General features: G+C 54.8%; 13 non-coding genes and 2 pseudogenes across 13 annotated transcripts; all 15 read left to right on the forward strand.

Annotated features, from left to right (window-relative positions):
• The first annotated feature begins 312 nt into the window (after positions 1-312).
• LOC138644193 (5S ribosomal RNA) lies at positions 313-422 on the forward strand (annotated as a pseudogene).
• Positions 423-1,345: 923 nt separating this feature from the next.
• On the forward strand, positions 1,346-1,464 carry LOC138643807 (5S ribosomal RNA). Its single transcript, XR_011314320.1, has one exon. It is a non-coding gene; the product is annotated as a 5S ribosomal RNA (ribosomal RNA).
• A 641-nt stretch (positions 1,465-2,105) lies between these two features.
• LOC138644012 (5S ribosomal RNA) lies at positions 2,106-2,225 on the forward strand. Its single transcript, XR_011314516.1, has one exon. It is a non-coding gene; the product is annotated as a 5S ribosomal RNA (ribosomal RNA).
• A 909-nt stretch (positions 2,226-3,134) lies between these two features.
• On the forward strand, positions 3,135-3,253 carry LOC138643808 (5S ribosomal RNA). Its single transcript, XR_011314321.1, has one exon. It is a non-coding gene; the product is annotated as a 5S ribosomal RNA (ribosomal RNA).
• Positions 3,254-3,894: 641 nt separating this feature from the next.
• LOC138644013 (5S ribosomal RNA) lies at positions 3,895-4,014 on the forward strand. Its single transcript, XR_011314517.1, has one exon. It is a non-coding gene; the product is annotated as a 5S ribosomal RNA (ribosomal RNA).
• Positions 4,015-4,923: 909 nt separating this feature from the next.
• On the forward strand, positions 4,924-5,042 carry LOC138643809 (5S ribosomal RNA). Its single transcript, XR_011314322.1, has one exon. It is a non-coding gene; the product is annotated as a 5S ribosomal RNA (ribosomal RNA).
• Positions 5,043-5,684: 642 nt separating this feature from the next.
• LOC138644014 (5S ribosomal RNA) lies at positions 5,685-5,804 on the forward strand. Its single transcript, XR_011314518.1, has one exon. It is a non-coding gene; the product is annotated as a 5S ribosomal RNA (ribosomal RNA).
• A 909-nt stretch (positions 5,805-6,713) lies between these two features.
• Positions 6,714-6,832, forward strand: LOC138643811 (5S ribosomal RNA). The gene has a single exon (XR_011314324.1). It is a non-coding gene; the product is annotated as a 5S ribosomal RNA (ribosomal RNA).
• A 641-nt stretch (positions 6,833-7,473) lies between these two features.
• LOC138644194 (5S ribosomal RNA) lies at positions 7,474-7,583 on the forward strand (annotated as a pseudogene).
• Positions 7,584-8,506: 923 nt separating this feature from the next.
• Positions 8,507-8,625, forward strand: LOC138643900 (5S ribosomal RNA). The gene has a single exon (XR_011314409.1). It is a non-coding gene; the product is annotated as a 5S ribosomal RNA (ribosomal RNA).
• Positions 8,626-9,266: 641 nt separating this feature from the next.
• On the forward strand, positions 9,267-9,386 carry LOC138644016 (5S ribosomal RNA). The gene has a single exon (XR_011314520.1). It is a non-coding gene; the product is annotated as a 5S ribosomal RNA (ribosomal RNA).
• Positions 9,387-10,295: 909 nt separating this feature from the next.
• On the forward strand, positions 10,296-10,414 carry LOC138643893 (5S ribosomal RNA). The gene has a single exon (XR_011314403.1). It is a non-coding gene; the product is annotated as a 5S ribosomal RNA (ribosomal RNA).
• Positions 10,415-11,055: 641 nt separating this feature from the next.
• On the forward strand, positions 11,056-11,175 carry LOC138644017 (5S ribosomal RNA). Its single transcript, XR_011314521.1, has one exon. It is a non-coding gene; the product is annotated as a 5S ribosomal RNA (ribosomal RNA).
• A 909-nt stretch (positions 11,176-12,084) lies between these two features.
• Positions 12,085-12,203, forward strand: LOC138643812 (5S ribosomal RNA). Its single transcript, XR_011314325.1, has one exon. It is a non-coding gene; the product is annotated as a 5S ribosomal RNA (ribosomal RNA).
• A 641-nt stretch (positions 12,204-12,844) lies between these two features.
• On the forward strand, positions 12,845-12,964 carry LOC138643961 (5S ribosomal RNA). Its single transcript, XR_011314468.1, has one exon. It is a non-coding gene; the product is annotated as a 5S ribosomal RNA (ribosomal RNA).
• The last annotated feature ends 182 nt before the right edge of the window (positions 12,965-13,146 follow it).

Below are 13,146 nucleotides of genomic sequence, written 5' to 3' on the forward strand. Positions count from 1 at the left end.
AACCATCTCACCCTCTTCCTTCATTCGCTCCTGGACGTCTCGATCCGCCTCAAGTTGCGGCTCCAGCTGGCTCTTTCTGTCACTTCCCGCCCAGATGAATGGTTTAGCCTGCAGGAGACCCTGCATCGAGCCATTTTTAAAGACACCTGATGCTCAGGCCCTGCTGCGGCGGGTGTTTCACTGCAAAACAAACAACGCCTATAGTGGCAGCCCAGCCTTTGCATGGGCCCTTTGGAGCCCGCCTCCACATGGTCAGAGTTCTCGCCACCACGCGAGCCTGAGGAAGGCTGGCCAATCGATGGGCCAAGCAGTGTCTACTGGCCACACCACCCTGGATACGCCCGATCTCGGAAGCAAAGCAGGGTTGGGCTTGGACAGTACTTGGATGGGAGACCTCCAGGGAACACCAGGTGCTGTAGACCGTTTTGATGACATTTTGCCCCCTTGCTCAGCTCGGCTAGTATAGAGCGGTGCCTTGCCAGAGACCGACCTTACATAACCTAGAGGCTGGATGCCCCAAGCCCCACAAGGCCTCTGAGACTGCAGCTAAGGACGCTACCCTGCCGCCTCCTCGCATGCCTCACACCGAGATCCCTGCCGTGGCTAGGAGTGCTCATTGACCCCGCAGCCTGCCTTCTGGAAATGATGGCGTTATAAACATCCCGGACTGTGAAGGGGGCAGATTTTCAGCAGGCGCCCCGGGGATGATTTTTAGAGGCTGGCCGGCCGGCCGGCCGGCAGCAGTAATGTCTTTTTCTGCAAAGAAGCTTGTGTAACTAACCCAATCAGATGGCTACCCAGGATCCAAATTCAGGGCTGGGAAGGAGCGGGAGGGAATTGGGGGGTGTTTTCCTGCTGAGGCACAGAAATAATCATAAGAAGAAGAAAAAACAAGAGAGTCTGACGCATGGTGGCGCTGAGCCTGCAGGGGCAAATAGGTGTGGCCACATGCAAGCATATGTGCGTGCTCGCTTGCGTGTGAGGTTGCGCTTCCTAGTTGTGGCGCGCTGCAGACAGTCAAAGGGGTTGTTCCCTTTCAATAAAAGTTCATCCCAGCTTGCAGGCTATTAGAAAGCAACAAACCACCCTGTACTCACCCTACCCGGGTCCACCAGAGGGTCTCAGCGCTGCTCTAGGTCTGTGGCATTAGCTGCGACGCTGACGTCACGTCGGCAGCCGATCAGTGAGCTCAGCAGCTCTGAGCAGGGCGTTCTGCCTACAAACCCTTTAAGGGAGACAGCAAAAAAGTGAAGAGAAAGGAAAGCACAAAAGGGCCTCTTACTCAGCACTGGACAGGGCAGCCAGACTGCAAAGTAGAAAAGCAGCAAGTGAGAGGCCTGTCTCTGCCTACGGCCACACCACTCTGAACACGCCCGATCTCGTCTGATCTCGGAAGCTAAGCAGAGTCAGGCCTGGTTAGTACTTGGATGGGAGACCGCCTGGGAATACCAGGTGCTGTAGGCTTTTGTTTTTCCTTCCTTCCACCAGCAGGGGTCACTCTCCTCTATGCCTTTTTTCCATTCCCTTTCACAAGGGCACACATGCTTTTTTCATTTGCTTTCACTCTTGCGCTGTTCCATCCTTGCAAAATGCCAGCATCCTTCTCATCACCGTGGGCCTCCAGCATTGTTGCTTATTTACTTTTAATACTAGGCTTCTTTTCAACAGGACCAGCGCCTCCTGCGGGCTTGGAAGCAACCGCCGGCAACCTGGTGGCCATTTTATAGGTCAAAGCAAGCAGAACACCTTTGCAGGCAACATGAGCCCCCGAAGAGCAGCTCACAGTCACTCACAACCATCTCACCCTCTTCCTTCATTCGCTCCTGGACGTCTCGATCCGCCTCAAGTTGCGGCTCCAGCTGGCTCTTTCTGTCACTTCCCCCCCAGATGAATGGTTTAGCCTGCAGGAGACCCTGCATTGAGCCATTTTTAAAGACACCTGATGCTCAGGCCCTGCTGCGGCGGGTGTTTCACTGCAAAACAAACAACGCCTATAATGGCAGCCCAGCCTTGGCATGGGCCCTACGGAGCCCGCCTCCACATGGTCAGAGTTCTCGCCACCACGCGAGCCTGAGGAAGGCTGGCCAGTCGATGGGCCAAGCAGTGTCTACTGGCCACACCACCCTGGATACGCCCGATCTCGTCTGATCTCGGAAGCAAAGCAGGGCTGGGCTTGGACAGTACTTGGATGGGAGACCTCCAGGGAACACCAGGTGCTGTAGACTGTTTTGATGACATTTTGCCCCCTTGCTCAGCTCGGCTAGTATAGAGCGGTGCCTTGCCAGAGACCGACCTTACATAACCTAGAGGCTGGATGCCCCAAGCCCCACAAGGCCTCTGAGACTGCAGCTAAGGACGCTACCCTGCCGCCTCCTCGCATGCCTCACACCGAGATCCCTGTCGTGGCTAGGAGTGCTCATTGACCCCGCAGCCTGCCTTCTGGAAATGATGGCGTTATAAACATCCCGGACTGTGAAGGGGGCAGATTTTCAGCAGGCGCCCCGGGGATGATTTTTAGAGGCTGGCCGGCCGGCCGGCAGCAGTAATGTCTTTTTCTGCAAAGAAGCTTGTGTAACTAACCCAATCAGATGGCTACCCAGGATCCAAATTCAGGGCTGGGAAGGAATTGGGGGGTGTTTTCCTGCTGAGGCACAGAAATAATCATAAGAAGAAGAAAAAACAAGAGAGTCTGACGCATGGTGGCGCTGAGCCTGCAGGGGCAAATAGGTGTGGCCACATGCAAGCATATGTGCGTGCTCGCTTGCGTGTGAGTGTGCGCTTCCTAGTTGTGGCGCGCTGCAGACAGTCAAAGGGGTTGTTCCCTTTCAATAAAAGTTCATCCCAGCTTGCAGGCTATTAGAAAGCAACAAACCACCCTGTACTCACCCTACCCGGGTCCACCAGAGGGTCTCAGCGCTGCTCTAGGTCTGTGGCATTAGCTGCGACGCTGACGTCACGTCGGCAGCCGATCAGTGAGCTCAGCAGCTCTGAGCAGGGCGTTCTGCCTACAAACCCTTTAAGGGAGACAGCAAAAAAGTGAAGAGAAAGGAAAGCACAAAAGGGCCTCTTACTCAGCACTGGACAGGGCAGCCAGACTGCAAAGTAGAAAAGCAGCAAGTGAGAGGCCTGTCTCTGCCTACGGCCACACCACTCTGAACACGCCCGATCTCGTCTGATCTCGGAAGCTAAGCAGAGTCAGGCCTGGTTAGTACTTGGATGGGAGACCGCCTGGGAATACCAGGTGCTGTAGGCTTTTGTTTTTCCTTCCTTCCACCAGCAGGGGTCACTCTCCTCTATGCCTTTTTTCCATTCCCTTTCACAAGGGCACACATGCTTTTTTCATTTGCTTTCACTCTTGCGCTGTTCCATCCTTGCAAAATGCCAGCATCCTTCTCATCACCGTGGGCCTCCAGCATTGTTGCTTATTTACTTTTAATACTAGGCTTCTTTTCAACAGGACCAGCGCCTCCTGCGGGCTTGGAAGCAACCGCCGGCAACCTGGTGGCCATTTTATAGGTCAAAGCAAGCAGAACACCTTTGCAGGGAACATGAGCCCCCGAAGAGCAGCTCACAGTCACTCACAACCATCTCACCCTCTTCCTTCATTCGCTCCTGGACGTCTCGATCCGCCTCAAGTTGCGGCTCCAGCTGGCTCTTTCTGTCACTTCCCCCCCAGATGAATGGTTTAGCCTGCAGGAGACCCTGCATTGAGCCATTTTTAAAGACACCTGATGCTCAGGCCCTGCTGCGGCGGGTGTTTCACTGCAAAACAAACAACGCCTATAATGGCAGCCCAGCCTTGGCATGGGCCCTACGGAGCCCGCCTCCACATGGTCAGAGTTCTCGCCACCACGCGAGCCTGAGGAAGGCTGGCCAGTCGATGGGCCAAGCAGTGTCTACTGGCCACACCACCCTGGATACGCCCGATCTCGTCTGATCTCGGAAGCAAAGCAGGGCTGGGCTTGGACAGTACTTGGATGGGAGACCTCCAGGGAACACCAGGTGCTGTAGACTGTTTTGATGACATTTTGCCCCCTTGCTCAGCTCGGCTAGTATAGAGCGGTGCCTTGCCAGAGACCGACCTTACATAACCTAGAGGCTGGATGCCCCAAGCCCCACAAGGCCTCTGAGACTGCAGCTAAGGACGCTACCCTGCCGCCTCCTCGCATGCCTCACACCGAGATCCCTGCCGTGGCTAGGAGTGCTCATTGACCCCGCAGCCTGCCTTCTGGAAATGATGGCGTTATAAACATCCCGGACTGTGAAGGGGGCAGATTTTCAGCAGGCGCCCCGGGGATGATTTTTAGAGGCTGGCCGGCCGGCCGGCAGCAGTAATGTCTTTTTCTGCAAAGAAGCTTGTGTAACTAACCCAATCAGATGGCTACCCAGGATCCAAATTCAGGGCTGGGAGGGAATTGGGGGGTGTTTTCCTGCTGAGGCACAGAAATAATCATAAGAAGAAGAAAAAACAAGAGAGTCTGACGCATGGTGGCGCTGAGCCTGCAGGGGCAAATAGGTGTGGCCACATGCAAGCATATGTGCGTGCTCGCTTGCGTGTGAGTGTGCGCTTCCTAGTTGTGGCGCGCTGCAGACAGTCAAAGGGGTTGTTCCCTTTCAATAAAAGTTCATCCCAGCTTGCAGGCTATTAGAAAGCAACAAACCACCCTGTACTCACCCTACCCGGGTCCACCAGAGGGTCTCAGCGCTGCTCTAGGTCTGTGGCATTAGCTGCGACGCTGACGTCACGTCGGCAGCCGATCAGTGAGCTCAGCAGCAATGAGCAGGGCGTTCTGCCTACAAACCCTTTAAGGGAGACAGCAAAAAAGTGAAGAGAAAGGAAAGCACAAAAGGGCCTCTTACTCAGCACTGGACAGGGCAGCCAGACTGCAAAGTAGAAAAGCAGCAAGTGAGAGGCCTGTCTCTGCCTACGGCCACACCACTCTGAACACGCCCGATCTCGTCTGATCTCGGAAGCTAAGCAGAGTCAGGCCTGGTTAGTACTTGGATGGGAGACCGCCTGGGAATACCAGGTGCTGTAGGCTTTTGTTTTTCCTTCCTTCCACCAGCAGGGGTCACTCTCCTCTATGCCTTTTTTCCATTCCCTTTCACAAGGGCACACATGCTTTTTTCATTTGCTTTCACTCTTGCGCTGTTCCATCCTTGCAAAATGCCAGCATCCTTCTCATCACCGTGGGCCTCCAGCATTGTTGCTTATTTACTTTTAATACTAGGCTTCTTTTCAACAGGACCAGCGCCTCCTGCGGGCTTGGAAGCAACCGCCGGCAACCTGGTGGCCATTTTATAGGTCAAAGCAAGCAGAACACCTTTGCAGGGAACATGAGCCCCCGAAGAGCAGCTCACAGTCACTCACAACCATCTCACCCTCTTCCTTCATTCGCTCCTGGACGTCTCGATCCGCCTCAAGTTGCGGCTCCAGCTGGCTCTTTCTGTCACTTCCCCCCCCAGATGAATGGTTTAGCCTGCAGGAGACCCTGCATTGAGCCATTTTTAAAGACACCTGATGCTCAGGCCCTGCTGCGGCGGGTGTTTCACTGCAAAACAAACAACGCCTATAATGGCAGCCCAGCCTTGGCATGGGCCCTACGGAGCCCGCCTCCACATGGTCAGAGTTCTCGCCACCACGCGAGCCTGAGGAAGGCTGGCCAGTCGATGGGCCAAGCAGTGTCTACTGGCCACACCACCCTGGATACGCCCGATCTCGTCTGATCTCGGAAGCAAAGCAGGGCTGGGCTTGGACAGTACTTGGATGGGAGACCTCCAGGGAACACCAGGTGCTGTAGACTGTTTTGATGACATTTTGCCCCCTTGCTCAGCTCGGCTAGTATAGAGCGGTGCCTTGCCAGAGACCGACCTTACATAACCTAGAGGCTGGATGCCCCAAGCCCCACAAGGCCTCTGAGACTGCAGCTAAGGACGCTACCCTGCCGCCTCCTCGCATGCCTCACACCGAGATCCCTGCCGTGGCTAGGAGTGCTCATTGACCCCGCAGCCTGCCTTCTGGAAATGATGGCGTTATAAACATCCCGGACTGTGAAGGGGGCAGATTTTCAGCAGGCGCCCCGGGGATGATTTTTAGAGGCTGGCCGGCCGGCCGGCAGCAGTAATGTCTTTTTCTGCAAAGAAGCTTGTGTAACTAACCCAATCAGATGGCTACCCAGGATCCAAATTCAGGGCTGGGAGGGAATTGGGGGGTGTTTTCCTGCTGAGGCACAGAAATAATCATAAGAAGAAGAAAAAACAAGAGAGTCTGACGCATGGTGGCGCTGAGCCTGCAGGGGCAAATAGGTGTGGCCACATGCAAGCATATGTGCGTGCTCGCTTGCGTGTGAGTGTGCGCTTCCTAGTTGTGGCGCGCTGCAGACAGTCAAAGGGGTTGTTCCCTTTCAATAAAAGTTCATCCCAGCTTGCAGGCTATTAGAAAGCAACAAACCACCCTGTACTCACCCTACCCGGGTCCACCAGAGGGTCTCAGCGCTGCTCTAGGTCTGTGGCATTAGCTGCGACGCTGACGTCACGTCGGCAGCCGATCAGTGAGCTCAGCAGCTCTGAGCAGGGCGTTCTGCCTACAAACCCTTTAAGGGAGACAGCAAAAAAGTGAAGAGAAAGGAAAGCACAAAAGGGCCTCTTACTCAGCACTGGACAGGGCAGCCAGACTGCAAAGTAGAAAAGCAGCAAGTGAGAGGCCTGTCTCTGCCTACGGCCACACCACTCTGAACACGCCCGATCTCGTCTGATCTCGGAAGCTAAGCAGAGTCAGGCCTGGTTAGTACTTGGATGGGAGACCGCCTGGGAATACCAGGTGCTGTAGGCTTTTGTTTTTCCTTCCTTCCACCAGCAGGGGTCACTCTCCTCTATGCCTTTTTTCCATTCCCTTTCACAAGGGCACACATGCTTTTTTCATTTGCTTTCACTCTTGCGCTGTTCCATCCTTGCAAAATGCCAGCATCCTTCTCATCACCGTGGGCCTCCAGCATTGTTGCTTATTTACTTTTAATACTAGGCTTCTTTTCAACAGGACCAGGGCCTCCTGCGGGCTTGGAAGCAACCGCCGGCAACCTGGTGGCCATTTTATAGGTCAAAGCAAGCAGAACACCTTTGCAGGCAACATGACCCCCCGAAGAGCAGCTCACAGTCACTCACAACCATCTCACCCTCTTCCTTCATTCGCTCCTGGACGTCTCGATCCGCCTCAAGTTGCGGCTCCAGCTGGCTCTTTCTGTCACTTCCCGCCCAGATGAATGGTTTAGCCTGCAGGAGACCCTGCATCGAGCCATTTTTAAAGACACCTGATGCTCAGGCCCTGCTGCGGCGGGTGTTTCACTGCAAAACAAACAACGCCTATAGTGGCAGCCCAGCCTTTGCATGGGCCCTTTGGAGTCCGCCTCCACATGGTCAGAGTTCTCGCCACCACGCGAGCCTGAGGAAGGCTGGCCAATCGATGGGCCAAGCAGTGTCTACTGGCCACACCACCCTGGATACGCCCGATCTCGGAAGCAAAGCAGGGTTGGGCTTGGACAGTACTTGGATGGGAGACCTCCAGGGAACACCAGGTGCTGTAGACCGTTTTGATGACATTTTGCCCCCTTGCTCAGCTCGGCTAGTATAGAGCGGTGCCTTGCCAGAGACCGACCTTACATAACCTAGAGGCTGGATGCCCCAAGCCCCACAAGGCCTCTGAGACTGCAGCTAAGGACGCTACCCTGCCGCCTCCTCGCATGCCTCACACCGAGATCCCTGCCGTGGCTAGGAGTGCTCATTGACCCCGCAGCCTGCCTTCTGGAAATGATGGCGTTATAAACATCCCGGACTGTGAAGGGGGCAGATTTTCAGCAGGCGCCCCGGGGATGATTTTTAGAGGCTGGCCGGCCGGCCGGCCGGCAGCAGTAATGTCTTTTTCTGCAAAGAAGCTTGTGTAACTAACCCAATCAGATGGCTACCCAGGATCCAAATTCAGGGCTGGGAAGGAGCGGGAGGGAATTGGGGGGTGTTTTCCTGCTGAGGCACAGAAATAATCATAAGAAGAAGAAAAAACAAGAGAGTCTGACGCATGGTGGCGCTGAGCCTGCAGGGGCAAATAGGTGTGGCCACATGCAAGCATATGTGCGTGCTCGCTTGCGTGTGAGGTTGCGCTTCCTAGTTGTGGCGCGCTGCAGACAGTCAAAGGGGTTGTTCCCTTTCAATAAAAGTTCATCCCAGCTTGCAGGCTATTAGAAAGCAACAAACCACCCTGTACTCACCCTACCCGGGTCCACCAGAGGGTCTCAGCGCTGCTCTAGGTCTGTGGCATTAGCTGCGACGCTGACGTCACGTCGGCAGCCGATCAGTGAGCTCAGCAGCTCTGAGCAGGGCGTTCTGCCTACAAACCCTTTAAGGGAGACAGCAAAAAAGTGAAGAGAAAGGAAAGCACAAAAGGGCCTCTTACTCAGCACTGGACAGGGCAGCCAGACTGCAAAGTAGAAAAGCAGCAAGTGAGAGGCCTGTCTCTGCCTACAGCCACACCACTCTGAACACGCCCGATCTCGTCTGATCTCGGAAGCTAAGCAGAGTCAGGCCTGGTTAGTACTTGGATGGGAGACCGCCTGGGAGTACCAGGTGCTGTAGGCTTTTGTTTTTCCTTCCTTCCACCAGCAGGGGTCACTCTCCTCTATGCCTTTTTTCCATTCCCTTTCACAAGGGCACACATGCTTTTTTCATTTGCTTTCACTCTTGCGCTGTTCCATCCTTGCAAAATGCCAGCATCCTTCTCATCACCGTGGGCCTCCAGCATTGTTGCTTATTTACTTTTAATACTAGGCTTCTTTTCAACAGGACCAGCGCCTCCTGCGGGCTTGGAAGCAACCGCCGGCAACCTGGTGGCCATTTTATAGGTCAAAGCAAGCAGAACACCTTTGCAGGCAACATGAGCCCCCGAAGAGCAGCTCACAGTCACTCACAACCATCTCACCCTCTTCCTTCATTCGCTCCTGGACGTCTCGATCCGCCTCAAGTTGCGGCTCCAGCTGGCTCTTTCTGTCACTTCCCCCCCAGATGAATGGTTTAGCCTGCAGGAGACCCTGCATTGAGCCATTTTTAAAGACACCTGATGCTCAGGCCCTGCTGCGGCGGGTGTTTCACTGCAAAACAAACAACGCCTATAATGGCAGCCCAGCCTTGGCATGGGCCCTACGGAGCCCGCCTCCACATGGTCAGAGTTCTCGCCACCACGCGAGCCTGAGGAAGGCTGGCCAGTCGATGGGCCAAGCAGTGTCTACTGGCCACACCACCCTGGATACGCCCGATCTCGTCTGATCTCGGAAGCAAAGCAGGGCTGGGCTTGGACAGTACTTGGATGGGAGACCTCCAGGGAACACCAGGTGCTGTAGACTGTTTTGATGACATTTTGCCCCCTTGCTCAGCTCGGCTAGTATAGAGCGGTGCCTTGCCAGAGACCGACCTTACATAACCTAGAGGCTGGATGCCCCAAGCCCCACAAGGCCTCTGAGACTGCAGCTAAGGACGCTACCCTGCCGCCTCCTCGCATGCCTCACACCGAGATCCCTGTCGTGGCTAGGAGTGCTCATTGACCCCGCAGCCTGCCTTCTGGAAATGATGGCGTTATAAACATCCCGGACTGTGAAGGGGGCAGATTTTCAGCAGGCGCCCCGGGGATGATTTTTAGAGGCTGGCCGGCCGGCCGGCAGCAGTAATGTCTTTTTCTGCAAAGAAGCTTGTGTAACTAACCCAATCAGATGGCTACCCAGGATCCAAATTCAGGGCTGGGAAGGAATTGGGGGGTGTTTTCCTGCTGAGGCACAGAAATAATCATAAGAAGAAGAAAAAACAAGAGAGTCTGACGCATGGTGGCGCTGAGCCTGCAGGGGCAAATAGGTGTGGCCACATGCAAGCATATGTGCGTGCTCGCTTGCGTGTGAGGTTGCGCTTCCTAGTTGTGGCGCGCTGCAGACAGTCAAAGGGGTTGTTCCCTTTCAATAAAAGTTCATCCCAGCTTGCAGGCTATTAGAAAGCAACAAACCACCCTGTACTCACCCTACCCGGGTCCACCAGAGGGTCTCAGCGCTGCTCTAGGTCTGTGGCATTAGCTGCGACGCTGACGTCACGTCGGCAGCCGATCAGTGAGCTCAGCAGCTCTGAGCAGGGCGTTCTGCCTACAAACCCTTTAAGGGAGACAGCAAAAAAGTGAAGAGAAAGGAAAGCACAAAAGGGCCTCTTACTCAGCACTGGACAGGGCAGCCAGACTGCAAAGTAGAAAAGCAGCAAGTGAGAGGCCTGTCTCTGCCTATGGCCACACCACTCTGAACACGCCCGATCTCGTCTGATCTCGGAAGCTAAGCAGAGTCAGGCCTGGTTAGTACTTGGATGGGAGACCGCCTGGGAATACCAGGTGCTGTAGGCTTTTGTTTTTCCTTCCTTCCACCAGCAGGGGTCACTCTCCTCTATGCCTTTTTTCCATTCCCTTTCACAAGGGCACACATGCTTTTTTCATTTGCTTTCACTCTTGCGCTGTTCCATCCTTGCAAAATGCCAGCATCCTTCTCATCACCGTGGGCCTCCAGCATTGTTGCTTATTTACTTTTAATACTAGGCTTCTTTTCAACAGGACCAGCGCCTCCTGCGGGCTTGGAAGCAACCGCCGGCAACCTGGTGGCCATTTTATAGGTCAAAGCAAGCAGAACACCTTTGCAGGCAACATGAGCCCCCGAAGAGCAGCTCACAGTCACTCACAACCATCTCACCCTCTTCCTTCATTCGCTCCTGGACGTCTCGATCCGCCTCAAGTTGCGGCTCCAGCTGGCTCTTTCTGTCACTTCCCCCCCAGATGAATGGTTTAGCCTGCAGGAGACCCTGCATTGAGCCATTTTTAAAGACACCTGATGCTCAGGCCCTGCTGCGGCGGGTGTTTCACTGCAAAACAAACAACGCCTATAATGGCAGCCCAGCCTTGGCATGGGCCCTACGGAGCCCGCCTCCACATGGTCAGAGTTCTCGCCACCACGCGAGCCTGAGGAAGGCTGGCCAGTCGATGGACCAAGCAGTGTCTACTGGCCACACCACCCTGGATACGCCCGATCTCGTCTGATCTCGGAAGCAAAGCAGGGCTGGGCTTGGACAGTACTTGGATGGGAGACCTCCAGGGAACACCAGGTGCTGTAGACTGTTTTGATGACATTTTGCCCCCTTGCTCAGCTCGGCTAGTATAGAGCGGTGCCTTGCCAGAGACCGACCTTACATAACCTAGAGGCTGGATGCCCCAAGCCCCACAAGGCCTCTGAGACTGCAGCTAAGGACGCTACCCTGCCGCCTCCTCGCATGCCTCACACCGAGATCCCTGTCGTGGCTAGGAGTGCTCATTGACCCCGCAGCCTGCCTTCTGGAAATGATGGCGTTATAAACATCCCGGACTGTGAAGGGGGCAGATTTTCAGCAGGCGCCCCGGGGATGATTTTTAGAGGCTGGCCGGCCGGCCGGCAGCAGTAATGTCTTTTTCTGCAAAGAAGCTTGTGTAACTAACCCAATCAGATGGCTACCCAGGATCCAAATTCAGGGCTGGGAAGGAATTGGGGGGTGTTTTCCTGCTGAGGCACAGAAATAATCATAAGAAGAAGAAAAAACAAGAGAGTCTGACGCATGGTGGCGCTGAGCCTGCAGGGGCAAATAGGTGTGGCCACATGCAAGCATATGTGCGTGCTCGCTTGCGTGTGAGTGTGCGCTTCCTAGTTGTGGCGCGCTGCAGACAGTCAAAGGGGTTGTTCCCTTTCAATAAAAGTTCATCCCAGCTTGCAGGCTATTAGAAAGCAACAAACCACCCTGTACTCACCCTACCCGGGTCCACCAGAGGGTCTCAGCGCTGCTCTAGGTCTGTGGCATTAGCTGCGACGCTGACGTCACGTCGGCAGCCGATCAGTGAGCTCAGCAGCTCTGAGCAGGGCGTTCTGCCTACAAACCCTTTAAGGGAGACAGCAAAAAAGTGAAGAGAAAGGAAAGCACAAAAGGGCCTCTTACTCAGCACTGGACAGGGCAGCCAGACTGCAAAGTAGAAAAGCAGCAAGTGAGAGGCCTGTCTCTGCCTACGGCCACACCACTCTGAACACGCCCGATCTCGTCTGATCTCGGAAGCTAAGCAGAGTCAGGCCTGGTTAGTACTTGGATGGGAGACCGCCTGGGAATACCAGGTGCTGTAGGCTTTTGTTTTTCCTTCCTTCCACCAGCAGGGGTCACTCTCCTCTATGCCTTTTTTCCATTCCCTTTCACAAGGGCACACATGCTTTTTTCATTTGCTTTCACTCTTGCGCTGTTCCATCCTTGCAAAATGCCAGCATCCTTCTCATCACCGTGGGCCTCCAGCATTGTTGCTTATTTACTTTTAATACTAGGCTTCTTTTCAACAGGACCAGCGCCTCCTGCGGGCTTGGAAGCAACCGCCGGCAACCTGGTGGCCATTTTATAGGTCAAAGCAAGCAGAACACCTTTGCAGGCAACATGAGCCCCCGAAGAGCAGCTCACAGTCACTCACAACCATCTCACCCTCTTCCTTCATTCGCTCCTGGACGTCTCGATCCGCCTCAAGTTGCGGCTCCAGCTGGCTCTTTCTGTCACTTCCCCCCCAGATGAATGGTTTAGCCTGCAGGAGACCCTGCATTGAGCCATTTTTAAAGACACCTGATGCTCAGGCCCTGCTGCGGCGGGTGTTTCACTGCAAAACAAACAACGCCTATAATGGCAGCCCAGCCTTGGCATGGGCCCTACGGAGCCCGCCTCCACATGGTCAGAGTTCTCGCCACCACGCGAGCCTGAGGAAGGCTGGCCAGTCGATGGGCCAAGCAGTGTCTACTGGCCACACCACCCTGGATACGCCCGATCTCGTCTGATCTCGGAAGCAAAGCAGGGCTGGGCTTGGGCAGTACTTGGATGGGAGACCTCCAGGGAACACCAGGTGCTGTAGACTGTTTTGATGACATTTTGCCCCCTTGCTCAGCTCGGCTAGTATAGAGCGGTGCCTTGCCAGAGACCGACCTTACATAACCTAGAGGCTGGATGCCCCAAGCCCCACAAGGCCTCTGAGACTGCAGCTAAGGACGCTACCCTGCCGCCTCCTCGCATGCCTCACACCGAGATCCCTGTCGTGGC

This window comes from Ranitomeya imitator, chromosome 6 (assembly GCF_032444005.1).
Source record: "Ranitomeya imitator isolate aRanImi1 chromosome 6, aRanImi1.pri, whole genome shotgun sequence".
NCBI classification, from domain to species: domain Eukaryota; kingdom Metazoa; phylum Chordata; class Amphibia; order Anura; family Dendrobatidae; genus Ranitomeya; species Ranitomeya imitator.